This window comes from Rattus norvegicus, chromosome 7, assembly GCF_036323735.1.
Source record: "Rattus norvegicus strain BN/NHsdMcwi chromosome 7, GRCr8, whole genome shotgun sequence".
NCBI classification, from domain to species: Eukaryota; Metazoa; Chordata; class Mammalia; order Rodentia; family Muridae; genus Rattus; species Rattus norvegicus.
In genome coordinates this window covers 71,458,403-71,484,255 of record NC_086025.1, presented here as the reverse complement: position 1 = coordinate 71,484,255, position 25,853 = coordinate 71,458,403, and the positions used below count along the sequence as shown (strand labels likewise).

General features: G+C 48.0%; 1 long non-coding RNA gene across 1 annotated transcript; it reads right to left on the bottom strand.

Annotated features, from left to right (window-relative positions):
• Positions 1 to 14,955: 14,955 nt before the first annotated feature.
• Positions 14,956 to 25,099, bottom strand: LOC120093639 (uncharacterized). The gene is made up of 3 exons (XR_005487068.1): positions 24,379 to 25,099; positions 22,041 to 22,157; positions 14,956 to 21,948 (listed from the first exon to the last, which is right to left on the bottom strand). It is a non-coding gene; the product is annotated as an uncharacterized LOC120093639 (long non-coding RNA).
• Positions 25,100 to 25,853: the final 754 nt, after the last annotated feature.

Here is a 25,853-nt window from a genome sequence, read left to right as displayed (position 1 = left end):
CTCTCAGAAATGCCCTAGTTACTGCTGAGGCCAGGTTGCAGAGTGGGAAGATGAGAACAGGGGGAACAGAAGCGGATCCTGTCCAAGGAGAGATGAGTCCCACACGGTTAAGAGAGTCAGTGAGCCTGCCTCTCCCTCTGCCCAGCTGTAATGACTCAGGCAAGTCAGAGTCTCCCTAGCACAGTGTGGTCTGTGACTGGGGATGGAGCTCCAGAGGAGCTACTGTGGTGGGCCCTTGGCCACGTTTAGCCATCGCTAAGGTGGTGGCTGTAATAATCACTGAGCTGGCTCTAGTCATCCCTAGAGCCCATGTTGGGTGTAGATGTGTACTCAGGTCAGTGGGCATTCTGTCTAGGGTGTGAAAGTCACAGGCCATTGTGTGTGTGTGTGTGTGTGTGTGTGTGTGTGTGTGTTCCACCAATGCCTGATTTTAAGCAAGTCATTGGGCATCATGGGTGTCAGTTTTCTCTCATCTGTGAGAAGTCAAGATCTATCCTCTTTAGGTGTCCTCTCTGCTCTCATACTGGAGGGGGAGCTTTGCCTCAGGAAGGTAAGCTGTGGCCTTTGGGGAAGGAATGTATGCCAGTCAGCCGAGTCTGGAGCCTCCTCTGCTTCCTGCTGGGGCAGCAATGGGCTCTAGCTCCGCCTCCCTCAGGGCCACGCCCAGCACCTCCTCCCCCCCTCCCCCCATTCTTGCTTCCCCTTAACTCTCCCTCTTTGTTCACTATGACTCCCGAGGACAGGGCTGCTACCCTGAGGCCCTTGCTTGGCCCAGGAAAGGTCTTCAGAGGGGAGGGGACCTCTGGTCTGGAGGAGGCCCAGTTGGGTGAGGCATGGTCTGTAGATCAGCTCAGATCAGATCAGGCTCCTGAGGGACAGGTGGCGGCCCTGGGGGATGGGACAAAATCTACTTCAGCAGATCACCGCCCATACCTGTCACCCTGGAGCTTGGCTCCAGGCTGCTGTTGTCAAGAGGGGAGAGGGTTGCTATGTAAACAAACCCTCCTCAGCTGGCAGCTTCTGGGCAAACCACAGACCTGAATTCCTGTTTGACAGAGTTTGTGCTCCACCAGGCTGTGAGGGAGAAACTTCCTGGCAGGCTGGAGACTCTGAGATGCCTCTCCGAGAAGGGGGAGAAGGGGCGCCACAGTCAGCAGCGGCAGCATAACACGAAGAGAAGTGTCAGGCAGGCTTTGCTGTGTCACTATGGTGTGGACTGGCCTCTCTCTGCCGAAAGAGAGGCACTATGCATTTCCTACGAACAAACCAGAAGGTCAGCAGGAGTTACCTGGCAGGCTCGAGGTCCGTCCCTGGTACTGCGCAAACCAGAAACAAGCCAGCAAACCCAAGCATGCAAAAGCTGTTTATGACCATTCCCAGTGGGCAGCAAGCCACGGGGCAGTGAGCTCCAGCCACACCTCCCAGCAGTCCTTTTGCTTCTCCATCATAACATGACTTTACAGTTCCAGGGGCTCAGGTAAAAAATGCTGGTGCACACAGTCAGGCAAGAAGGAGGCAGGGCATGATGTTGGCAAAGACTGAGCTTCTCCAGAGAAGAGTGACTAGGAGTCCGTGGCTTCTGAGCTCCTCCCACAACCCCCTGACCTCCCAGGTCCCAAGCTGACTCCTAGTGACCATGTATCAACTTCTATCTTTATGGGCCACACCTCACTGACCTGATGAAGTGAGGGGCCCCCTTTACACATTTTTAGTGCTTTAGTCTATTTCTTTGTATTTCACGAATTAATTTTATATTCTATCTGTCTGTCTGTCTGTCTGTCTGTCTATCTGTCTGTCTGTCTGTCTGTCTGTCTGTGTATAAGCATAAGTGGGACACTTGTGTCATGGTGCACATATGAGGTCAGCAGCTATGGTAATCCATCTGTCCTTCCACTATGTGGGTTCTGGGGATTGAACTCACAGGTTGTCAAACTTGGTGGCAAGCACCTTTATGCAGGGAGACATCTCACAGGCCCTTAGTTCTCTTGCTAGGGGAGGGACCATCTGTCCTGTCTGTTTTCTTGTAGGCAGACCAACCCTGCCCCCCAGAAAGTGGGGAGCAGGACAACTTTGCTTTGGGGAGGAGCTGTGGTGCCCCCAAGCATCTCACCCCTGTTATCCGAGATTCAGGGCAGTCTCAGTTGGAGGAGTTAGGGGAAGGTGAAGAACAGGTGACCTAGGCTTTTGAAAAATGACCCCAGCTTCCTCATATCCACACTGTGGATGGAGTTCTTTCCCACCCTTTTCAATGATGAGATCTCCCTAGAGCATCATGGTGGTCTAAATAACAAGCCACAAAGATTCTGGTGTCCAGATCTCTGGAACATGGTAAAAAGGACATTGCAGTTGTAAGTCAGGATCTGAACATAGATTTTTCTTAGATTACCTGGTCATAGAGTCTCCTCACAACAAAAAAATCTCAACTAAGACACATAGCCATTATCATTTTTTGTTTTGCTTTGTTTTGCTTTTGCTTCTGCTTTTCTTTGCTTTGTCGATACAGGGTTTCTTTATGTAGTCCTGACTAGCTTGGAATTTACTATGTAGCCCAGGCTGTCCTCAAACTTGTACAGATTAACCTGCCTCTGCATCCCCAATGCTGGGATTAATGGTATGATCACCACATTTGGGAGACAACTGTAATTCTTAACGGTTTCACTATTTATTATTATCATTATCATTATCATTATTATTATTATTGTTGTTGTTGTTGTTGTTATTGCTATTGTTACTAGAGAGAGTGTGCTAGTGCTCCAGTATGTGTAGGTCAGTTTGTGAGTCCTGAGGATTAACCTCTGGTCGTCAGGCTTGTGTGGTAAATGCTTTTACTTGCCAAGCCATCTTGCTAACAGACATTGTAAATTTTAAATACGTTTTAAATACGTTTTTTGGCTAAATACCATTCTTCACATTTTGTATGACTTACTAAAACTATTTTATCCTTATTCATACCAGGAGATTTTACACACACACACGCGCGCGCGCGCGCGCACACACACACACACACATACACACTTAACACTCACATTCACAATACCTTCTACGTGCACACACACTCACATACACATTCACACACTCATACACACTCTAAACTCCCCAACAACTCATCCATGCATTCGCATGTGCTAATACTCATACCATATAAATATACATACACATTCTCACACACAGTAACAGATAGACCCAGACATATACACACACCAATAAATAAAAATTATGCACATTCATAAACACAGTATTTCATACTTGTGATCAAAATGCACACTCATAATACACATGCAAACAATCCACACGCATACTTAATCAAACGTACCTATCATACACACAGTACATAAGTGTGTACTCACTTATACACATGTAAAAACACACACATTCTCTCACACTCTTACACAAATACCCATGTAAGACACAAACATCACAGCTCCTCACAAACCTGTACCCCCAATAACCACATATATACACACTCAAGTCATACTCACACACATATACACACACTAACTCAGGCACACATTCACACAATAGTTATAAGTACATCCATTCACACACAAATAAAACAGTCATATCTATATATACACACATATACATATACACATGTACAGAGACATGATCACCCACAAACCTATATAGACATACACATGTACACATAGATACTTGTACATCTATATACATAGATACTGACATATACACATTTACACAATAGAAAGATTCACAAGTGCACATGCAAGAACATACATGTATACACATAGATATACTTGTACATACATATTCTCATATTTATACTCAGTTATAAACTGACACACATATACTCATATATATACACATATAGTCACACAACCATTTACATTTCTATACACATTCATATGCATTGATTCACATTGAATCATGCACACTCAAACACAAATACTGATACATATGCACACGCTTGCACACACACACTCATACACATGCCCACATGCCACACATTCTCACACATATTCGAATACCCTCAGACATACTCACATACCTATACAAGCTACACACACCCTCAGACATATTACAAATACGTATTAATATACACATACATGGAAACCCGTAGACCCACACTCACACAGATTCATACAAGAACAGTGTAAAACACATGCAATACACTTATTTACACTCAAAAGAAAAACATATACATTAAACTATGCACAAATATGCAGATATGTATGTATATACAGATATGTACATTTATACATACACACTCCCACATACTAACACATTACAAACACGGTTTTACACACACACACACACACACACACACACACACACACTGACACAGCCACAGTCATCCCTCACAAGCACACATACAAATCCCATATGTTCTTATTCTGACACTCACACTTACACACCCTAAAGTACACTAACAAACACATTCTCATACCCATACAATGACACATGAGGCACATACTCATCTGTGTACACCAATATATATGTCTATGAGCCCTCACACTAACATACTAACATACACACAAATACACACACACCAATGGATACACATAAACACATATACACACTTATATACTCACATATATTCACACACATAAGGTCAGTACATGCCCATACATGCATAAATATACATTCATACTCACATATACACACTCAAGTACATACATGAACAGTGGCATGCTTACATACATTCATGTATATACACACTCACATTCTCACATGCATGCATACTCTCACATGTACTTATATACACAACCACAAACTTACATACACACTCATTCATTACAGTGTCACACAACACATACTCGTACATGTGTAAATGTGTATTTTGTATATGTGCAAGGTACATATTTACACACACAATGCACACAAACACATTCACACATTGTCACATATACACACTCACATATTCACAGCCACACACATAGTCTTACACATGTATACCCATGTACAATCACTCCCACACATACATGCTCACTCATGTACAGTGTCACACACATAAATCCTAAACACTTGTACTTACACTCACACAAATACATACACAGCTCTAGTAAGATAATTAGGAACTTCGAATATTCTGTGTGTTTAGTACATTCTGAGGACTGTTTTCAACTGAGACAGAGTCTATGTTGCCCAGGTCAATCTTGAACTCACCATGTGGCTCAGTCTGGCTTTAAACTCTCTGTGTAACAGAGATGCTGGTCTTGAATTCACGATCCTCCTGCCTCAGTGTCATGACTGCTGAATTTAAAGGTGTGTGCTACCACACCTACCTCTGGGTTCTTAAGGGTTTTTTTTTTTTTTTGTTTTTTGGTTTTTTTTGTTTTTTGTTTTTTGTTTTGTTTTGTTTTGTTTTGTTTTTTTTTTGGTTTGGAATGGGTTATTGTTATATTGCTCAGGCTGACCTTGAACTCTTGAGCTCAAGGCAATCCTCCCTACTCAATTGAGTAGCCATAACAAACATGTTCTATTACAGACTGGTTAGTTTTTGTTATCAACTTGACACAACATAGAGTTGCCGGGAAAGGGGAGCCTTGGAAGAGAGATAGCTTAGATCAGATTGACTAATGGCTATGTCTGTGAGAGATTATCTTGATTGATGATTGCTGTGGGAGGCCCAGCCCACTGTGGGCAACACCATCCTTAGGTAGGTATGCCTGGCTGTATAGGAAAGTTAGTGTAGGTGTGAGGGAGGGAAGGGAAAGGTTGGAGGGAGAGTAGGCTCTTTCCTCTAAGGTTTCTGCTTCAGGTTCCGGCCCTGAATTCCCTCACTGATAGCCTGTGACTTGGAGGTGGGAGCCGAGGTAAACTGTTTGCTATCCCAGGTTGCTTTTAGTCATGGCATTTATCACAGCAACAGAGAGTGAACCAGGACACAACACACATTTTGAACGCTCTTCAGACCTAAGTTTAAGCATCATTTTTATTGGAGTTTGAAATAAAAACAACAGGGCAGGCTGGCTGTAAATTGTCCAGCTGCCAGGAAAAAGGGGTGGAGACGGGAGTAGGGGCGGAGAGGGGGGATGGGAAGGGTGGGGGTGGGGGATGGGGGGTTGTCAGCCATGAGAAAGTCCAGGGTGTTGGGGTGTGTTTTGGCTGGTATTCAACAAGGAGCTAGAAAGGGAAAAAGGAAAAGTCACGCTTCTGAGTTAGAACTCTGAGAAGCAGCCAGACTTAACGGTGAGCATCTGCAGCAGCAACTTCGCCAGTGATCTTGGGGTCCCCAGTGGTCTTGGGCTCCCCGGTGTTGAACTCTTGATATATTATTTTTCTTTAAATCTTCCAAATGTTTTTCTTATCTAAAATATTAATTTTTTTGGTATACAAAATAGTGGATGTCATGCTGGCACTGCCTTCCACATACATTGCTTTGCGTTGTTCCTATCCAGCTGCTTCCTTCTCCCTCTTCATGCAGTGCTTTGACAGCCCTGGAGTAGGTCCTGGAATCACTACATTCTTCGTTTGCTTGAGGGGTGTTGGCAGACCATGCACAGTTCACTACTGTGTGCCAGGAGCAAGCATAGCAGCTGCCCATGAGGACGGAGGCATGGTGGTCCCAGTTACTGCATAACTAATCCTTTCTTTGACTTTTCCATATGTTTCTTTTTTTGGGGGGGGGTTCTTTTTTTCGGAGCTGGGGATCGAGCCCAGGGCCTTGCGCTTCCTAAGCAAGCGCTCTACCACTGAGCTAAATCCCCAACCCCTTTCCATATGTTTCTAAAGACAGACAGAGGCTTTTCTACACAGAAGGGAGTTTTGGCAAATTGTGATTTATTCTTCAAAACCCAACTCCTCTACAAGTTTCCCCCTTATTATTCTCTGTTCCAGTTTCATTTTTGATGCTGTACTAAAACATGCTGACCAGAAGCAGTTTAGGAAGAAGAGGGTTTATTGGGCCTACGATACCAGATGACTGCCAGTATGGGAAGTCAAGGCAGGAACTTACAGGCAAGCCTGCTTGCTATAACACACATCACCTCCCACCAAGGAACTCATTCACAGCCAGGAAATACAGAAGAAACCTTCGTGGGTGCTGCTTGCTAGCTAGCCCAGAGACAGGGTGAGCTAGCCCAGCTCAGCTAGCTTTCTTAGACAGTGCATGACTCCCTATATAGGGAATGGTACTGCTCACAGTGGACTAGACCCTCTCATATGAATCACCAAGCAAGACACACCCCCAGAGACTGATCTGGTCTATGTAATCCCTCAATTGAGGGTCTCTTCTCAGGTGACTCCAGGTTGTGAAAAGTTGACCATTAAAGCTAACCAAGACATCACCCCAGGTCTGCCTCTAGGGTTTCTCTCTCCTTGTGTTTATGCCAAATGCTCAATGTAAAGTCATCCCCAGGAACTACTTTGTAATCGACTATCCCCACAAACCATCACAGGACACTCTTCTCTCCTGCCTGTCAGATGATTTGTCCTAAAACCCTTTTTTAATCTTGTTCCTTTGCTCTCAGGCCTTTGACGGATCTGGATTCCTATTTTCTCTCCCTGTCATATGTCAGCCTCGGCTGGCTTCCAGCTGGGCTCTCTCCACATAGCCAGTTTTACTCACAGTGCTTCAAGCTCCGTCATCCATGGTGACTCAGCCTGGGTGGCTATCGCTAGACATCATTACTCCAAGCCCTAGAACAGCTCCTGAGAAGTAGGTTTCTGTTCCCATGGCTTACCACATGACCTCTCTGCAATTGCCCTCTGTCTGCCTTGTAGGTCACATGACCCTCTCTCTTCCATGTACAGCATAATAAATTGCCACCAGCCTCTGGGACAGTGACAATAATATACCACAGTGTCAATGGCTTTTAGTTTACAGGTTTCTTTGCTTCGACTAAAAATTCCTCACTTCGGGGTTGGGGATTTAGCTCAGTGGTAGAGCGCTTGCCTAGCAAGCGCAAGGCCCTGGGTTCGGTCCCCAGCACCGAAAAAAAGAAAAAAAAAAAGTCCTCACTTCTTGGAAACAGTATTTTTGGTCATTTGAGGAGGATTTTTCAGGCTCTGTTCTCTATCCCCCGACTATTGGCGGTCTTGTTGGCATTTCATTCAATGTCCTCCATCTTGGCCTGCCTATCTTTTCCCAGTTTATTCAATCTCCTCCAGGGAAGGGCTTACGCTGGCCTCCTGGTCCCTGCATCAACTGCCCAGCAAGCACCTTCATCCAGTTGGCCCCAAGTGAACACTCTAACTGACCTTTGCCACGTCTCATCCAATTGGTCCTGCTGAGGCAAGGATGACACTGTGTGCCGCAGGCTATCCGAGTGGAAACCTGAGAGTCACCTTTGATGCTGCCCTGCTCTGATTTCCTGAGACCACCTATGCTACAGTCTCTTCTCTCAAACCCTGGCTCTGAAGTCTCACCTAAGAGTCCTATACCTGGTACCACCTCACTTGGACACATCTCAAGTCATGCAATCCATTGCAGTAAATCTCTTTCATCTCCAGCTGCTGTGAAGTGGGTCTCTATCCCACGATTTGCCATGTGACCGCATCTCAAAACTGGCTTAAAAGATCAACATCCTGAGTCCAGCTGCTGCATTCACTCTTGAATCAACCTGCTCCTCTCCTCTCCTGCTGGGTGCTGATTCCTGCCGGCTTAACATTATCTGACAGGCTGTACGCAAAACAAACAGTGACTCGGTTTCCAAACCTGGACTCAGTCCCTAGTTCCTGGTGCAATCGCAAACAACTACTTGTCTCTTTAGGCTTTGGTCTCTTTGCTTGCAAATGGACATGGAGTACATGCAATGTTAGTGCATGCAAAGGTCGGCACTGGAAGCCAAATGGGAAAATGGACTCTTCCCTTGATGGTCTTGGGGTAACTGGAGACCCACTTAAATAAGGAAACGTGCTACAACCTCACTCCCGCACCAAATGAATGGTGGATGGATATAAAACTATCAAAGCATTAGAAGAAATATGTTAAAACTGAGGAAAACCTGTCCCAGCATGATATCATGAAACCCAGTTCTTATAAGGAGCTGATTGATAAATATTATCATGTGAGAAAGTAGGTCAGAGGTAGAACACTTGCTTAGCATTTGTGAGGCCCTGGGCTTTGCCCCCAGGACTGGTAAAAACCAAAACCAAGAATAAACCTCAATAATAACAAAATCTTTCTAAATAATGGGGAAAAGAAACAGACACACACACACACACACACATATACACACAAAGAGAGAGAGAGAGAGACAGACAGACAGACAGACAACCAGACTGACTGAGGTCTATTAAATAGAAAAAAATCTGTGATATAAATGACAGTTAATGCTGCATTTTTTTTCTCCAGACAAGGTTTCTCTGTGTAGCCCCTGGAAGTTGTAGAATTCACTGTGTAGACCAGGCTGGCCTCAAACTCACAGAGATCTGCCTTCCTCTGCCTCCCAAGTCCTGGGATTAAAAGTCTGTGCCACCACTGCCTGAACAACTATGATTTTTAATGATATGTGAAGGACTTTCAAGGTTCGATAAGAAAAAATACTGTCATAAAAAGACTGATAAGCTTGATTTGCATTGGCAAGAAGGAAAAGGTAAATGTGAACATGGGTTGTAGACGCCACTCAGTAGCAGACAGAACATTAGCTTTATTCTCCATAGGATGATGTCCCATCTCTCTCTCTCTCTCTGTCTCTCTCTCTGTCTCTCTCTCTGTCTCTCTCTCTGTCTCTCTCTGTCTCTGTCTCTCTCTCTCACACACACACACACATACACACACACGTCTAACAGGTTCTCACATCTAAAGCTTCCTGACATGAGTGTTTCCCAAACTTCCTTTTAATTTTTTCTTATTATTTTATTGGGTGTATGGACATTTTGGCTGCATGTATGTAAGTATACCATGGGTGTGGAAGAACACTATGGTGTTCATGGAGGCCAGAAGGGGCATCAGATCGCCTGGACCTGGAGTGATAGTCATTTGTGAGCCACCATGTGGGTCCTGGGAACTGAACCTGGGTCCTCTGGGAGGGAGAGCAGCCAGTGCGCTTATCCACTAAGCCATCTCTCCAGTCCCCTTCTCTGACCTGGGATGCTTTTTTTTTCCGAATGAAGTCTCATCTGTGATTCCTGTTTCTTCTTCACAGTACTTGCTATGTAGCTTAGGCTAGCCTTGAACTCATGGTGATCCATCTGCCTTTTAGGTGCTGGTATTATAGGTGTGCACTACCGTGCCAGAGAAGATTGCAGTGTCTTACTATGTGACTGTATGAAGACTCCTGGTGTCCCTTTAACTACGTAAATAAATCCAACCTGAGTGGACTCAGTGCATTCTAGCTACATTTGCAATTGTCCTCTCCTTGTTCTATTTGTTACATAGAGCCTTATAGAGGAACAGAAATGCAATTTGAATTTGTTCGGGGGGTATGTGTGGATCAGTGGTAGAATGCTTGCCCGGCCTGCCAAAGGCCCTACATTTGATTCCCGGCACCAGGAAAAACAATCTGAAAGAGAAAAGTTTCATGTGAAGGGGTCAAGTACCAGAACTGGCCCAGGCTCGGTCTGATCCATTGGGATCAAGTGTCAGAGAAGCATCTGTGGTATCCATGGAGATGGCCAGGGTGGCAGGGAAGATGAGGACGGGTTCCCAGAAGGAGGGAGGGTGTGGGTGTGGTTTCTGGGTAGGTGAAACCATTCCTGTCTACTGCCCTCACACCTGCTTAGGACTCTGACCAGACCTGTTCCTCCCAGCCCCAGTCTCACCCATGACTCAGCCTGTTCCTTAATCAGACAGCGCTCCACTTCCAAGCTGTCTCCCTCTTCTCTCCAGCCGTGCAGTGTGCCCTTCGCTCTGACTGCACAGCCGCCACTGCTGCTCTAATCCTTCTAGTGGGTGGGTGCCTGTTCTTTGTGGGAACTAGTTCTCAGGGGCTGCCAGTCAATTTTCCTCAGGATTCTTCTCTTTTGGGAAGACATGACCGAACCCCCCAGAGATATAACCTTGACTGCAGCCGTCTAGAGATATCCTTAGCCACACCTTCTGTTCACAAGCTTCCTTTGCGGGTGTTTCATGAGTCCTCAACCAAAAGTGATGCTTGCTGCTTTCCACCACTCTGATTTGCTTCCCTGCATGGTTCCAGGACAGTCGTCAGTTTATCCTCCTTTGTCTGGCCTTCATTCATTACGATTCCAGGCCTGAGGTCAATCCCGAGCACCTCAGAAAGCCAAGTGTGGCGGTGCACACCTGTAATCCCAGCTCTTGGAGGGTAGACGCAGGACGACCAGAAACTTAAGATCATCCTTAACTGCACGGCAAATCCTGGCCCTAAAAACGTGTTTATTTTATGTGTATGAGCGTTCGGTCTGCTTGATGTATGTATGTGCACCGCCTGCAGGCAGTGCCTGAGAAAGCCCAGAAGAGGTCATTGGATAGCCATGTGGTATGGGTGTACTTTAGTTATGAGTGGTTGAGCCACCCTAACCAAAGCCAGGTCCTCTGAAAGAGCAGCAAGGGCTCTTGACCACCAAGCCATCTTTCTAGGCCCTTACTGGTTTTGGTTTTGAGACAAGGTCTCATGTAGCTGAACTGGAATTTACTGTGTAGTTAAGGATGGCCTTAAACGTCTGTTCCTCCTGCTTCTCTCCTTCAAGAGCTGGGATTTCAGGTGTGCATCACCACACTTGGTCTCAAGAGGTGCTAGGGTTTGGTCTTATGCATGCTAGCCCAAGTTCCTGTGTGTGTGTGTGTGTGTGTGTGTGTGAGAGTGTGTGTGTGAGAGTGTGTGTGAGAGTGTGTGTGTGAGAGTGTGTGTGAAAGAGTGTGTGTGTGAGAGTGTGTGTGTGAGTGTGTGTGTGTGTGAGTGTGTGTGTGTGAGTGTGTGTGTGAAAGAGTGTGTGTGTGAAAGAGAGTGTGTGTGAGAGTGTGTGTGTGCGTGTGTGTATGTGAGTGTGTGTGTGCGTGTGTGTGTGAGAGTGTGTGTGTGTGAAAGAGAGTGTGTGTGAGAGTGTGTGTGTGAAAGAGTGTGTGTGTGAAAGAGAGTGTGTGTGAGAGTGTGTGTGTGAAAGAGTGTGTGTGTGTGTGAAAGAGAGTGTGTGTGAGAGTGTGTGTGTGTGAAAGAGAGTGTGTGTGTGTGCGTGTGTGTGTGAGAGTGTGTGTATGTGTGTGTGAAAGAGAGTGTGTGTGAGAGTGTGTGTGTGAAAGAGTGTGTGTGTGAAAGAGAGTGTGTGTGAGAGTGTGTGTGTGAAAGAGTGTGTGTGTGTGTGAAAGAGAGTGTGTGTGAGAGTGTGTGTGTGTGAAAGAGAGTGTGTGTGTGTGCGTGTGTGTGTGTGAGAGTGTGTGTATGTGTGTGTGTGGTTTTTTGTTTTGTTTTGGTTTTTGGTCTTTTGTCTTTTTTTTTCCCTCAGAGTAATCAGAGTAAGAACTGTGTTTTGTTATTTGGAAACCAAACCTTCTAAGTCACCCTGCCTTCCAACAGAGGCTGGCCAGGAGTTTGTCCAGCCTGGGCTGCCCTTACTTCCAGCTGAGGTCAAGGCCTCTCTTTCTAGCACTGGGTCACAGAGAGGCTGTGCCTGGGCTCTTCAGTGCTCACCCTGGCCCTGCAGGTGTGTTTTTTCCCTCTGCTCCACTTGCAGGGGAGGACAGGCACTTGGGGAGAGCTGCTTCTAGGCTAAGTTGTCTCCTGACGGCAGAAACACTCCTCTTTACTATGACTCCATAACAGAGAGGGTGGCTTGACCAACAGAAATGCTCAGTCTCACAGGACTCCTGGAGGCTGGGCATTGGCGACTGAGATGACCAGCTCCTCAGGTTCTGACAGGTTCCTCTCAGAGGCCGTGACCTAACTCAGTTGCCTGCTTCTCACGAAGGGCCCGGCACTCTCATGCACTTTGGCTATCAAACAGCTCTGCCTTCACCCTTGCTTGGGTGCTGTGCGTGGTCTGCCTGCCCGCCTGTCTGTCTGTCCATTTGCCTTCTTTTTCACAAGGACACAGTCATAGCAGATTAGTCCCTGCCCTAATGACCTCATTTTAACTTGGTCATCTGCAGAGATTCTGTTTCCAAATAAGGCCACAGTCACAGGACCTGGGAATTAGGGTTTTGCTCCATGCCAGTGTACTTCCCGCCACTCTCTCCTCCTGCCGTCCTGTGCTATGCTGTGTGTCTCCCTGAATCCACATCTCAGCACCTCTGTGCTTGGGGCTAGAACTTTTGCCCATCTGTTCCTTTAGTCGCTTTCTTTTCTCTGGGCTGAAACCATGGGCTCTGAAACTCACCCGGGCCCAGCGTGCAGACCAAATACCCCCTCCTCTCCACACAGAAGGCTTTTCCACCACCATGTGACTGAAGCCTTCTAAATTCCTTGTCACATCTGCTTCAGTTCCCTCTTGTAGTTGGTCTTGTCTGCCTGACGTGTATTTGTCTAAGGATCTTCATCATCAATTCAATGTTAGCTGATGTTTAGTGCAGATGTTCTGCACATCAGAACACTCTCCTGGCTCCTGAGAACACAAGATTCACAGAGAACGATGCTCACAGACTTGTCTGTATGGATCATCACAACGTTTGCAGCAGCGGCAGCAGTGGAGTCCAGCATGACCCAGCAATGCCACATGTGTAAAGGAAAAGTGAATTCTGAGCTCGAGCTCGTTTACCCTCTGCACAGGCTGCCTTATCATGTTAGATATATGACTAGCCCTGGCCTTGTGCTTAGCTCTACCACTCGTGGATATTGACACAGTGGGGCCAGCCTCATCTACCTCATCTGCCAAATGGAGTGCTAACAGTAGCAAAAACACAAGACCATTCAGCATATCCAGGAAATAATGGGGAGAAAATGCCTAGTATTTATGTCTTTGGTAAACACGAATCAGTTCCAGTGCCAGTGATACATAGGAGGTGGAGGGAGGATGATTAGGAGTTCAAGGCCAGCCTGGGCTACATAGAAAATGCAAGGCTAACCCTTTCTCAAAACAACAGACAAAACTAAAAAGGGATAAAAGTAAGACAAAGGAATCATTTAGGATACTAAGGTTTGCAGGTCTCTGTCTTTCGGAAGGTAGGCGTGAGGAAGGGGAAAGAAAACCTGAGCAAGCAGGGCAGCTTGAGTGAAGGCAACCTCAGTGGGCAGCTCAGTGAGTTGGGAGGACACACACAGGAGGCAGCACAAGGGGGCCTGGGAAGGGTGGAGCCTGGTCTTCCTCACTGCAAGTGTGGCTTTCTCACCTCTCCTTGTCACTGCTTACTCAAATGAATGCAACTTTTTGGTCCAATTCCCTCCAGGGGCAAACTCCCTCTTAAGCTGGGAATGTGTGAGCCATCGGTAATGTTGGACAAGCTCAGGCCAGAGAGATGCAGGGCAGAGGTACTGCTGGAGGCCCCGGAGCCTGCAGGGGAAGTGGGTGAGGCTCAGCTGAGTAGTGGGGCTCTGACTGTCTACAAATGCAGCCAGCCGCTTTCAGTCCTCTGTCCTCAAGGAACTGACTGCAGCCATGCCTTAGGACCCTCTTCTGGAGTTCAGACTCCAGCTTCTGGTTCAGCAGAAGAGGTGAGAATGCCTGGAGCCCCAGGACCTGCTCAGCGTGAGCAGGGAAGCTTGGAGGGTTGCCACTGAGAGCTGGGAAGGGCTCCAGTGCAACATCTCTGCTGCCATGCATTTCCTCTTTCCCAAGCCTCTGAGTCAAAAGTCCCAGAGGCCCCAGGGCAAGCAGCAATCATCCTGAGTCATGTGCCCACAACCCTCTCACCTGAGCTCTCACCTGAAAGAACCCAAGCTGGTTTCTAACCACACCCCTTCTAGCAGGACAGAACTCTGTGCCAAGGTCACAGAGCGAGCTGGAGGTCAGAGGGCACAACCATTTGTTCATCCCCACTTGACAAGACGACCTGGGGATAAAACCGCTTGTGTTCCAGGTGGCTCGCTGGCGTTTGCTCGAGAACTTGTCTTAGAAAATACAGACTCTAATTTAACCCTGATCTTTTGAAAAAGAAGGACACACCACCACCACCACCACCACCACCACCACCACCACCACCACCACCACCACTACCACCACCACCAACACCACAAGATCCAATTCATTTTATCAGGGCATGTGATAATTTGCACAGTACGGTACTAATCATGGTATGCCAGGCCAGATAGTGCAGGCTTGTAAACTCCACTGCTGGAGCAACTGAAGAAGGAGGACCACAAGGCTTGCCTCTGTTCCTCTGAGCTTAAGAGCAGGCTCGACAAACACATAGGCAACTCTGTCTCAAAAAGGGTGGGTGGGTGGTGTCAAAAAGGGGCTGGTGACCAGCTCCGAAAAAAAGAACCAAAAAAAAAAAAAAAAAAAAAAAGGGGGCTGGTGAGATGGTTCAGCAGGTAAAGACACTCAGTGGTGGAAGAAGAGAATTTGCTGCTGTAAGCGTCTAGGTCTAACCTCTACTGTCTATCCCCAGCCCAGTAATAGATAAATGGAAAAATTATCTTCAAAATAATTTATCAGTGACAAAATGCTGGCTAACAGGCTTGAGACTCTAGCTTTAATCAAAGTCCAATGCTACTAAATAAATAGAAATACATATTTAAAACTAACATGTCCGCTCTCTTTGGCTGGAGTCCCCTGGATGTTCGCCTACCATCATCCACTCTGGGCCTGGCCCAGCTGAACGGGTACCTGGCCAGCTCTGGCATTCCCTGGGAGTTTTCTGTCAATCATGTATGGTCTGAACCCTAATCCAGAAATACGGCAGGAAGCAAAGAGTGCTCTTCTTTTCCTGGGCCATACATAGATAGCTCTATGACCTTTGGGCCTTTGGTCTTTTCCATTGTTTATCACTTAATGGTGGTTCTTACCCTTCGGTAGTTGTGGGGGGGGGGGACTACTGAGGTAGTATGTGGTCCTCTGGACTCATGAAAAGCTCTTCAAGAAGCTTGGCCTTGCAGATGGCAAGCTTACTCGCAAAGTCTCTCTGTCTAAAGATGGGTGTGAGATTGTAGTAAAATCACGAAACCAGCCACTCCTTGGTGGAAAGGAAAAGTTAACCCAAACTGCCAAGGCTATCTCTCCCAGGTCAGAGAGGAGAGCCAAGGAGTATGGCTTTAAAGAGGGCAGGTAGCTGCCAGGAGGGAGCCTGAGAGCTGGAACTGTGTGGGGGATGAACACAGGGCTTTGATCTGTTGCAAACTTGTTTGGGTTAATAGGGAACTAGATGCCTGCCTGGAGGTGGGGAGCTGGAGGGGGCTGGTGGAGGCAGATAAGAAAGTAATGGCTTTTTCCTGAGAACCAGAAACCCTCTTTACAAGGTTTCTAGGAATGCTGACCTTCAGTAACAATCCTTCTGTTTGCCTGGTCAGAGTCCATCCTGAGCTGAGCCCAGACTGCCATTTTGGGGGTTAGGACCTAACACTCCAGCCTTTTGTTGAGGATAAGGGACATTGATAATCTCTAGCTTCTTCAAGCTGGGCAAGGACTATGTTGTTGGGTTTTCAGGAAGGCTGGACCGTCGGTCAGAGTTGGGGTGTGTGCGAGTGTGTGTGTGAGTGTGTGTGAGTGTTTAGGCCAGCAATGGTAGGAGAGCTGGTGAAATTCTGTCAGAAGCTTCTGTTTTACTAACTGGTGGGAAATCCCACCAATTCTGTCTTGAAGGAATCTGAAGAGAGAGGGAAGAATCGTTATTATGAGAAGTATAGATATTATGGACCCAGAATGGGGAGGAGTCAGGGACGCAAGAGAAGAGGAGCCCGCCTTGGAGTTGGCCCCGTGAGGCTATTGTTTGTGAGCCAGTTCATTTAAGTTTTTACTCTTCTCTTCTCCTTGGCTGGACTCATTCACACAGTAGCAACACTCTTCAGTGAGGAAGAGGCAAGGGCCTCCCTTTCCAGCAATCTGCAGGTTCAGGGCTTTTTGGTTTTGCAGGGCCACAAAGGCCATGGGGAGCTGAGCCGAACTGAGGTTGATTCCTGGATAGTGTCCGGTAGAAATTTACTGAGATAGATACAGATTATGACCCAATCTGCCTATGGTCAAGCCTGCAGGAGTTGCTGACGCTGCCAGGCTAACCCCAGGAATGGCTGGGAGAGCCATGGCCCATCAGTTCCTGTGTGTGACTTGGAGCAGAGTGTAGAACTCACATTTGGTGTCTAGAGTGAGTTGGGGATAGTGACAGATTGGAGAAGCAAGGACCATGAGTGGATTTGTCTCCACACTAGTGGAGCCTGATTGTCACCAGAAGAGAGTTCCTTCAGGGGTAAGGAAGATTCCTGAAATCGAGATGTTAGTCTGTGCCGATGAAGGGCGGGGCTGGAAAGAGCTGTGGAAGAGGCAGTCACCTGGTGTCTTCAGAGAGTAGAGAGTTACCGGAGGTGAAGCGGGTGAAAGGTGTGTGGGTTATGGAGTTTAGGGCTATGAGGGTAAGAGGAATAGCTTTCACAAGGGATTGTAACGGGAACACATAGAAAGCATGTGGATGAGTCATTCTGCTTACGTGTGGAAAAGACACTTTCCTTTAGAACAGCCTTCCAGAAGGTGGGGCGAGGTCTCAGGCAGCTTAGCCAGCAGGATAGACTCAGAATTTCTAATAACACCATTTATAAAGGCAGCTAGTGCTTTCTCAAGGATTCTAAAAATTGCCACCAGCCCTCCAGGAGATGGACTAGCCCACAGAATATAGATGTAGATATGTCCCATGACCCTTTGGGCCAATTTTTCATCCCAGGGGTCTGGAATTGAAATGGTGACCATACCTGGCCGGGACCCATGGTGGAACTGTTGAAGCTGTATGCCCTGTCATGGTTCAGAGTAATGGTACCTATTGCTCCAAGTGTGGGCATCTACCCCAGGAGAGATCATCTATCTAGGCTGGGTTTGTTTGATCTTGGGGGAGAAAAAGTATCTGGGATTGTTATGGGGATTGAAGCCGGCTTGTTCATTACCACAGCTGTGGAATCATGCTACCTGGTGGTCAAAGTTCAGATTGATCATATCATAGAGGCAACAGGAGGCTGGACAGAAAGGAGGAACCATGAAATTCACTAGTTTGAGTAGCAAATATCTGGAATTTCCATGCTGGTTGAGTTGCCTGGGAGGTATGGAGACAGAGAGCCCCAACAGGGGCGGGAGGAAAGAGCTCATCCTCAGGGGTAGACATAGGCAGGAGAGCTTAAGTTTTAGAGGCCCAGTTGAGAGGCAGGAGGCCTTATCAGATCCAGGTCTGGAGCCCATTCGAGCTGTGACAGATGAGATCCTTGGAGCTCAGCCACCATTGGAGCTCAGCCACCATTGGTGTATCAAGGATGATCGAATCAGTACCCATCCAGTGTGGGGGGAGAGCCTGTGATGAGAGATCTTCAAACAAACTCAACCTTCTGTAGAATGGTTTGGGTGACAGGTTTAGTGGAGGGCCCAGGGAGCACACCATCAATTTATTCCCACAAAAAGCATCTTAAAAGAGAGAAAGGAGGTGGGCAGTCATATATTAGGGTGGATTCCAGAGAAGAAAGGGACGGCTGTACATCTACCCAAAGGGCTAAGGGAGGAAGAGCCTTGGGTGTGGCCTGAAACCGAGGAAGGTGAGAGGGAAGAGGTGTCCCTTAGCCCTTCCAACCTCCCCTGAGGACTGGGGGTGGGAGGGAATGTGGAGGTGCCACTGTACCCCTAAGGCCCTTGGGACTAACTGACTGACTTTAGAGATGCATGCCAGACCGTGTGTGGATCTAGGAAGTCCAAAATGTTGTTCCTGAGGCAGGAACAGACCACTTCTGCAGTCTCAGCTATATCAGGAAGAGCATCTACCCTTCCTTTGTAGTAGGAAGAAGATCTTCATGCCTCTTGTTGCCCCCACCCCCGGGAGATCACTCCAAAACTGATGGGGAGGGGGTTGAGTACAGGCAGAGGGTCCTTGGGTGGTGGCTATAGGGAGGTGGAAAAGACAGGTAGGTTAGAGGAGGCGGTAGAGAGGCAGAGCTCCAGTGTGAGAAGACTTCTAAATAACTGTTAGGAAAGGCTTTGTTCAAGCATCAGAGAGACAGTCTCTGCCTTGGAGAAGCAACCAGCCCTGAGGGCCCTGTCTTTGAGACTGGGCAGGTAGAAGTTAGGCTTGGAGGAGTTAAGAGAATGGAGAAAGGATGGTAGGCATGTTGGCTAGCCTCCTCACCGGCTGTATCTTTAGTACACCCGGTGACCTCCCAGGTGAATAACTGCCACGTGCTTGGAAGAATGAGAAGCTTCTAGCAGCTTTGGAGTGAGAAGCCCATTGGTAATCAGCATGCCTTGTGAGAAAGCCCCTCTTCTCTCCTGCCAAATGGAAGTGTGCTGTGCAGAACGTGAAAAGCACACTTAGACTCTGTGCATATGTTGATGATTTTGTCTCCTGCTAAGGTAACGACTCTGCCTTCTGAGAAGTAGTTAGTGCCTGGTGGCGGAGGGACAGACTACCACATGGTCAGAGGAGGCTATGGCATGGTCAGCTTAACAGGAGCTAGTGGAGCTGAGAGATGAGCAAAAGAAATAAAAATATTAAAAAAAATGACTGCTCCTAGGTGTGGTGGAGGAGAGAGGTCATTGTGGATAAAGGGGAGGGAATAGGCAGAGACAGAGACATCTGGGAAAGTCCAGAGTGAACAGGACCCTGAGCTGTCCGTGTGAGAAGCGGGAGGGGATAGGGGAGCGCCAGGAGCTCAGGAGGGTAAAGGGGAGACCAGAAGGCTGGTTAACCAAAATGTCTGGGTTATACAGTAAAGGGCAGGTGGAGGACAGGCAGCCCAGCCCCTGGGTTGGAAAAGTTTAGGGTAGGGGGCAGGGTATACCAATCATACCCCTTAACAGGTAGGAACTGAGGGATGCTGGGAGAACCTGGAGGCCAAGTCCACTTTGATATGTTAATGAGCACCTCTGTTAGCCATTTGTCCTGTGTTTGAGACTTAATAATATCCCAGCCTCTTTGTTGACAATAAATAAGGGTGATGTAATTTTTTTCCATGACTACTTCCTTCTGATATTGGGGTGTCATTGTTGGGGACCCAAGAAAGCTGGAATGCTGGTCAAGGACAGGAAGAGCAGACTGTTTCACTCACTGCTTGGGGCCAGGCTTGGCGGGACCATCTGGAGCTGGGGAAGTGCAGGCTGCATTGGAACAGTCTGTGAGACTGAACCAGGGCCTATCTCATCTGAGTCCCGTAGGATGCAAAGGTTCATGCTGGTTGGAGATTCCAGCAAAGACACCTAGGGCTGGTGAGTTTGGGCAGTTTGCAGTTTTTAGTTGATTGGATATCTGCTGGAACAGATATAGATTAGGGACAAATATAGATTATCTTGGGTGTACATTTGAATCTTCCAGACCCACAGGCCCAGTAGTTGGGGGGAGGGGAGTCTCAAGACCAGGGAAAGCAGGAAGAGATCCCTCCCTCAGGAATAGGCAGTAGGCGGGGAAACCAGGGGTTGATTGACAGGAGTGCTTATCTGGAGTCTGTTTGACCTGCAAGCTTACAAGAATATCTTTTTAAGTTTACAAAAAGAGATAAAAGTTTCAGATATGCTAGCACTGCCATTGCTTGCAACCCGTTCTGAAGTCCATATCATAAGAAGGCATCACTCATGCCTTTGAGTCATAGTGAAAGTTGGGTTACCTGGGAGTGATTTTGGGTTAAAAGTATTTGTGAGTTTATCTCCTCAGAGTCTGGGCAAGGTAAACTATTTCCTCAGCCGGAGACTGAGGAAAGTGAGGCCCGAGGCCTGATTTTTAAGGATGGAGAGAAAGCAGCTGTAGCCTTCAGGGAGGAGCTGGTATGCTGCAGCTGTTAAAGCTGCAATCAGTCAACACCATCAGAGATCTGAGAAGGATACATTATAGTAGGAGATGTAATCTAAACGGCCTGTGTATCAGTGAAAACCACAGAGACTCATCTACTACCTAGATGGCTACCATAGGCTCCCATGGTCTCAGTGGCTTCCTTGGAGCAGTTGCTGTAGGTCTTCTTGCTATCATTTAGGAAAGCATTTAATCTTCAGTCGCCACACAGAGCAGTGTTGGCCTTTGGCTCCCAGACCCAGGTCTGAAAGGTTTTCCTTTGGAGAAGGAACCTGGGGACTGATCTGTCTTTGACCACATAGAGCAGGGAAATCAAAAGAGTCCACAGGCTGGGAAGAGCCCTGGAGGCAGGCAGGAATGGTAAGAAGAGGTTCTTAAGGTCTAGAACAGGGAAGTGAGCTAAAGGAGGGATCTGAGAAAGAGTGTAAGGTTAGGCACCACGGGCTATATTGGAAGGACAACTGTGTTAATCATCCTGAGGTCCTGGATCAAGTGGCAGGGGCACCAGGCTTTAGGACAGGCAGGATGGGAGTGTTATAGGGTGAGTAAGTGGGCTTGAGATACCCTTATTAAGAAGGCATTGTTTTGGGCTGGAGAGATGGCTCAGCCATTAATGGCTAAGCTCACAACCAAAAATATAAGAAGGCATTGTTTCATAGGTTTTAAGCCCTGTCTATATTTTAAAGAGATACAAGAGCAACAGGGATAGGAGGTAGGGTCAGACTAGGATCTTAATGGTGGAGGGGAGGTGATCAGAAGCTACCGAGTGAGTGGGGTACCCCATACTTTGGATCAAGAAAGCCTGGAAGAGGATAAGAAGGAACATTAGTGTCAGCTGATCAGTAAGGAGGCACTTAAGAGGTTGGAAGGGGAGGAAAATTCTGGAAGGAGTTGGTTGAGAAGAAAAAGAAAATTTAGCCATCACATCCCTGCCCAGTAAAGGGGTTGGGCAGCTAGGCATAATGGGGAAGGGGTGAGTGCCCTCGTGGTCCAGTGGGAATGGTGGAGAGGGCCTGAAACCCTAGGCTGGTGAGGCCAGCTCTCAGCATCTCTCACAGAGATCTAAGAAAGGTAGGTTTTACTGGAGTGAGCAGAAAGTATGAACCAAATAGCCACCATATCAATTAAAAGTGGCAGAAACTTACCAGATTGTTGTACAGTTAACCTGGGCTCTTCTGTGGTAATCTCGGCATTTTTGCTGAGGCCTGGGGAGAAGCTCCAAAAGATTTTCCCATGGAGGAGGAACATGGGGGACTGACCTATTTTGGTAAGGAAAAAGAAGAGTAGTCAACTCTACTGTGTCCTGCCTGTCCACAGTTTGGGCAGGGTCCTGGCAATTTTCAGCACTGACCTGGTAATTCCAGTGGCCCAGGGAACTGTCACAGCACCCACAGGATAGGAGTCGTCTCAGAGGCCGACGTCACCTGCATAGGCATGGTAGCTCTCCAGACTTTCCTTTTCCTTGGGGCTGAGAGGAAAGAATAACACACAGGCCATGCCGGGTGAGGCTATGACCCTGGGTGAGGCAACTGAACTCTTACGTGATGTTAGACAGGTCGTTGGAGACAGGACTAAGATGTGTTTCTACCTGGGAGAATTCAGCCCTGGAGTAAGCCAGGAGGGCCGGCCATTTCCCTGAGGGGATGAAGGCCAGCTGTTCAGCAGCTGCCAGAGGCAGAGGGGAGGAGTTAGGGTGAGGGGGTGGAGCCAGGGGACCGTGCCAGTGGGTGAGCTTTGGGTGGTACCCCCAGAGGGTCGGGCTGAGGAGGTGCCCTGGCGGTGCTGCATCGTCTAAATTAAGGTTGAAAGGGGTGTCAGCCCAGGTTCCAGGTCCAGGTTGTTCTTTGGAGGAGGCGTGGCTTTTGTGAGGAGAATCTGGTGAGTGTGTCAGGAGGTCTAGATAGAAGGGCACCAGTGCGGGGTGGGGGGTGGTGGATATCTCAGACTATTTGCCTATGTATTGACGGGCTTTAAGGTCGTGAAAATTAGGAAGTTGAATGTACCATGTGGGCTGAAACATGTCAGAGAGATGCCCAAGATGATGTGGTGGGGCACCCAAAAGCACACCGGAAGGCTGCTTGATGGACTGGCACAACTTTCCTTGTTGATCCAGTGAGTAAGAGAGACAGAGTAGGTAGCTCTGAGAGGAGGCTCACATCGGCATTTGGTTTGATTAAAAGGGGTATCGCTCCTTTAGGGAGGATGGAGACCGCTGTCTGTCCAGGTCAGATGTAAGAGAGGGCACAGAGAAACCACTGAACCAGTCACTCCTTGGTAGAAAGGAAAAGCTAACCCAAACTGCCAAGGCTATCTCTCCTGGGTCAAAGAGGAGAGCCAAGGGGCATGGGAGTCTTGCCAGTTTTTGGTTTTTTTGTTTTTGTCCTCCCCCCCCCCCCCCCCCCCGGAGCTGGGGACGGAACCCAGGGCCTTGCACTTGCTAGGCAAGCGCTCTACCACTGAGCTAAATCCCCAACCCCGAGTCTTGCCAGCTTTAAAGAGGGCAGGTAGTTGCCAGGAGGGGGCCTGAGAGCTGGAACCCTGTGGGGATGATCGCAGGGCTTTGATCTGTGACAAACTTGTTTGGGTTAATAGGGAACTAGATGCCTGCCTGGAGGTGGGGAGCTGGAGGGGGCTGGAGGAGGCAGATAAGAAAGTAATGGCTTTTTCCTGAGAACCAGAAACCCTCTTTACAAGGTTTCTAGGAATGCTGACCTTCAGTAACAATCCTTCTGTTTGCCTGGTCAGAGTCCATCCTGAGCTGAGCCCAGACTGCCATTAGGACATTGTTAGTGTCACTGGCATATTGAGCATAGGGACCTAACAGTGGGGAGAGCTTTCCCCGTTGGAATGGGACAAGTCCAGGAGATCCCACCCAGGAGACCCTGAAAGGGCTGGCGCTGTGTGTCAGGGTGGGGGAACAGGAATTTCAAAATCAGATTTGAATTCCTTTCATGGCTAGTAACATTCTTAGTAACAGTGGCTTGGTAATTCACCTGATGCTGTGGGGCAGAAGACAGCACACAGTGGTGCCTAATAAATGTTTTCTCTTTTCCCCTGCAGTGGGAGGCTGGGCCTGCGGTGGGTCACAATTTTGAAGGTCAATCAGAGTTGCTAGGCGTAAAATTAGAATTTTAATGTATTTTGTTTGCCTGTGCCCCATTCCAATTCAACTAATTGCAGAATCTCTGGGGTGGGGCTCAAGTTCCTAGACATTGTCCCTGAGAGCAGCCATCCACAGAGCCAGTGAAGGTTGGGAAGCAAGCATCTGTCACGGTAGCCATGCTGGCAGATCCAAATTGGCCCCTCACACACTGAACCTCATTCTCTCCTCATTTCCCTAGCTGGGAAATACACATCTGAGGTCACAAGCATATATCTGCCACCAGTCCGATGGGACCAAAGCACAGTCTCTTCGGAATGGATCTGTGGCCTCTGTCCTTCCTCTCCTTCCATTAGTGAAGAAAAGTAGTTCTCTCCACCACCTACCCTAACCCTGTCCTCCCAGTCACCTCGCATTCATTGAGGAAGGTGTACTGTGTCAGGAACAGAGGTAAGGCCCCAGGAGCCACCCTCATGAAGGTCCTGTCAGCCAGGCCTTTGAGCTGACGAGACTAAAGAGGACAAGGCTCTGGGATCAAGCAGAGGTTGCTCCCTGCTCTGCTTCCCCTGTCTGGCTTCAAGTAACTCACCTCCTGGGTCCTCAGGCATTTCATCAACAGCAGGAAGATGGCCACACCCTCTTCTGCTGCACTGTGGAAAGAAATAAGTGATTGAAGTGAAGACCTTGCACATAGTAGGTGCTCAGTCACTTGTCAGAAAGGAGATCAGTGCCCAGTGGATGTGTGAGCCAGGCAGGAGCAAAGTTTCCTGTTTTCCTCCACCTCATTTCTCTCCATCCCATCATCCACCTGTGGCGGTGAGTCTGGGCTACCCCGCTTTGTGCTCCCGGTGGGTCGTGCTCTCAGCAACCTGCCCAGAGAATCTTTGGATCCGAGAACGAAAGTCACACACGTGCACGCGCACACCCGCGCACAAGTTAATTTTAAAATGCCTTGGCTGGTTCAAAGGCTGGGCAGTTCTAACCCTTTGCTACCCCAGGCCCAATCCGGGAGTGGCCAGTGGCCTCTCACCCACCTGAATTCTTACGTGGCTCGTTGGCTCTCTCTCCTGAAGCTCTAAGTCTGATCTGTCTCCACCACGTCATGGCAATTCTCTGCCTTTTCCCTTCTCAGTTCCTAGCCTAGGGTCCTTCCCTATCTCTTCGATCACTTAGCCATTAGCAGCTGCCATCTTTATTGATAGATCAAAAACCAATTGAGAACAAGATCTTCACCATTTGGACAACACAGATTCCCAATTAAATCAAAGCATTAGAGCCAATCCCCAACACCCACCTATCACCCCACCATCCCATCTCATCTACCCATCACCCCACCCCATCATCTCACCCCATCACCCCATCATCCCACCCTATCATCCCACTCCATCATTTCACTCCCTCATCCCACCCTGTCACCCCATCACCACATCATCCCACCCCATCACCCCACCCCATCACCCCATCATCCCACCTCATCATCCCTTGCCATGTACCTGCCATCTTGTTTTGTTTTCTTTCTTCATGCATTTTTCCCACTTGGATTGGACTCTGTCTCTGTGCTCTCTCTCTCTCTCTCTCTCTCTCTCTCTCTCTCTCTCTCTCTCTCTCTCTCCAGTCTCACTATGTAGATCAATCAGCAGGGATAGTCTCAAACTCATAAAGATCCACTTGTCTCTGCTTCTGAATGCTGAGATTAACAGCGGTCATTGTTAGCCAGTGAAGAGGCCAGAGGTGTAGGGCCTGGGAGCTCTGACTGGCGTCTTATGCTCCTTTCACGGCCTCTACCCCTGTACCTGCAGTGAGAGATGCAAATGCATCAGGCACTGGCTTCCGTCTGAGCAGTGTGAGCACCCAGCCTCGGTGTTTTCTAAACCAGGCACTGAAGGCTGGCACCCCTGCCCAGAGGGTTTAGGGACTGTTGTTATTTGTTATCCAGAAGACTTCTTTCAGCATCTTCAGCCACCTAGTCTCAATCCTTTCTGGCCTCCTATTCACCACCCCAGCAGGCTGGCATCTGTGATAAACCCCATGACCAGGTCTGGATGTCTGCAGAAGAGGGTAGTG